Genomic DNA, 3,012 nt, shown 5'->3' with positions numbered 1-3,012 from the left:
TCATCCCCAGAATCAAGGGTCTGACTGTTGCAGATCACTTTTTGTAGTCTCTCCCTTCTTCTACTCTGTTTTAGATCAGTCAAGAGAACCTAAGCTTAGCTGTACAATTGATAGACTTGGTTGAGCAGTATCTAATGGTACCTGGACCTTCTTCAGACCATTCTCACATGGATGCACTGAATGAATGTTTCAGGAAAACCTTAAAAACATGCTGAAGGGTGTAATTGACAAGGGCAGGAAAACAGAGTTCCTCTGCTGCCATATCAAGGGCCTGCCATCAGTGAACTTCCATAGTCTCCATGGGGTTCAAACCATTTAAACTCCTGTATGAGATGCATCCAAGAGGTGTATTAGATGTGGGCAAGGAAACATAGGATCAAGAAACTCTCTTTTTTGGGCTGTTCTTAAGCATATGTCTGAAATGCAGGAAAGGATGGTGGCCATCATGCCTATTGTGAGTGACCTCATGGAATAAGGCCAAAAACACAGAAATGTTGCTGTAATGGAAATGCTGAAGTAAGGACTTTCCACCCTGTAACTGAGGTGCTAACACTCATATCTACAGTAAAAACACCTTTCTGGCCAAGTGGCAAGAGTTCTACAATGTAGTGCAAAGTTTAAGAGATGTAAATTATAAAGTAAGGTAGTTTGACAAATGAAGACTTAGACAAATGCACAGCGTGAATGTGTTGAACCCTTAGAAGAACTGGGAGATGTTGGTACCAAGCTTAAATCCAAGTAGACCTGAAAACCTACAACCCCAAGCTTGAGATCTAGACAGCTCGCAAACTATCAGGTCTTCACAAAGAGGAGGTGAGACCATTTTCTGAAAATTAATAAGAATTTTTAAGTTATTCTGAATAGAACCAATGTTTCTTAACATGGCATAAATGCACCATTGAGAAAAAGGGTAAAGAAAAATTGTATAGAATATTAGAAACTCAGAGGGAAGCTGTTAAACAGGAGATTCAAAAGATTTAAAATTGGAAGTTAATGAAGAATGTCAAAGCAGTAAAACAGCCTAATGGTATAAAGTCCAAAGAATAAAACAGAAATAAGGCAACAGATATCCACGTTGTAATCTTTATTAAATGTTCTCGCTGTTTGACAAAGCATTCAGAGGAATTCACTCCTCATGAAACTTGGGAATCGTTGAAGAATGCCAGAGTAATAAAACAGCATATCAAAGAATAAAGCAAGACATTTGTAACAGATACCCTGGTATTAAAACCACAGCCTGAGAGTACCTTTCAGTTCTGTAATTATTTTTGCAGACTCAACAGTCTTCAAATTTTATAGTTACCTAATGCCCTAGATAGAGGAAATAGTTGAAAGTTTGGGTGAAGACTGGTATCTTTCCACCAATGAACTCACAATGGTGAAGTGGTACTTTTTCCTGAATAAGTAAGCCAAGAAAGACATGACTTTTTCTACCAATGATGGCCTATTTCAGTACAGTATTCTTCCCTTTGACCTACACTGTACCACCACTACATTCTAGAATGTGATGAACGAAATATTACAGCCTTATGTGCACTATATTAGTGTCTACGTTATAATGTTTAGAGAAGATTGGAAAAGTCATCAGCCCAAGGTCTGGGCAATATTAGATTCTCTCATGGCAGTGAGACATAACTGTATCCCCCCTCTAACTGTAAAGAGATCATTAAAAAAGCCAAGTGTTTGGAGGCTGTTATTTTTCAAAGTGTAGTGAGACCACATGTTGAAAACATAAAGGCCACAGAAAACTGGCCATAGCCAGTAAACTAAAACAAGTCAAGGTGTTTTGGAGTCTGGTCAGATGTCACCGGAAGTTAATTTCTAATTTTGCTACTATAACATGCTCCTTAACAGCCCTTGCTGGCCTTGTACACACATCCTGTTCTAATCATGCCTAATTTCTCCAATGAATTTGCAGAACAGACAGATACCTAAAATGCAGCAATGACACTGTCTTGTTACAAGTATAGGGAAAAACAACCTATTTGTTTCCTAAGTAGCAAAAACAATGCAGAGGATGTCTGCTATACCACAGTGGAAAACAAATATTTGGTTGGACGTCTGGTTCTGTGGTTGGAGATGTGAGTGGCTATATTTGGAGCTTAAGGGCTAAATCACAATAAAAGTAAGCATTCATGCATTTGGATGCTATCCATTTGCCATATTTCTTTATTTTTAATGCTCAGTCTTTTCTTTTGTTTATACCACTCAAGAAAGCTTCACCTAAAATAAGAATGTCTCAAAAAACTCCAATCATGGGACTTCTGGTATGATGACAAAGAGATGAGCACACCAACTCAGATGCTCCACCATCAGCAGAAGCATTTTGTGTAAAGCACCAGCAAAAACTGACCCTACCAGGTGATAACAAGGTATCACCATATCAAAAGACCCAACAACAAGCACATGAAGAATAAATGAGGAAGAAGGACTTAAACAATATGAAAAATCTATAGTTAGATTTGGTGACAGCATCTGGGCCTGAGCAACACATACAACCATGTGTAATTGTACAATCTCAGTAAGACAAGACCCACCTATCCAACAACTAGAACTTAGAGATCTTGCAAGAAATAAGGGAAGAGAAGGAGGCTCTGCAATGTATGTTGCCAGAACTAAGGAAAGTCTTCAACAAATAACAACACTAATCACTCAGACACCATTCAATCACTGGGAAAGGAAACACACAAGCATATCACTCGACTGGAAGCACTGTAAGTGAGAAAAGAATATCTTGAGGTAAGATTAATGGACTTTTATGACCAAGCTAGAAGAATAAAACAAGGTTAGTGGGTGATACAGAATGTTTAGAGGGTAGAGGTTGCCCTAGCTTTGTAAAAAGATGTTGGGTGTATGGACTGGTATGGAGAAAGCTCAGATACAAATAGAAAGGGCACAAAGAGTGCCATAGAACCCCATACACACTGCTTGAACTCTCATGAGACATATCATATTGAGATTTGAAACTTATGTTTGAAAAGATCAAATTCTTACCAAACTGTGGCAACCAAG

This window comes from Protopterus annectens, chromosome 13.part0, assembly GCF_019279795.1.
Source record: "Protopterus annectens isolate FY-2018-M chromosome 13.part0, PAN1.0, whole genome shotgun sequence".
In the NCBI taxonomy this organism is placed as follows: Eukaryota; Metazoa; Chordata; order Ceratodontiformes; family Protopteridae; genus Protopterus; species Protopterus annectens.
This window is presented reverse-complemented; position numbering follows the sequence as displayed.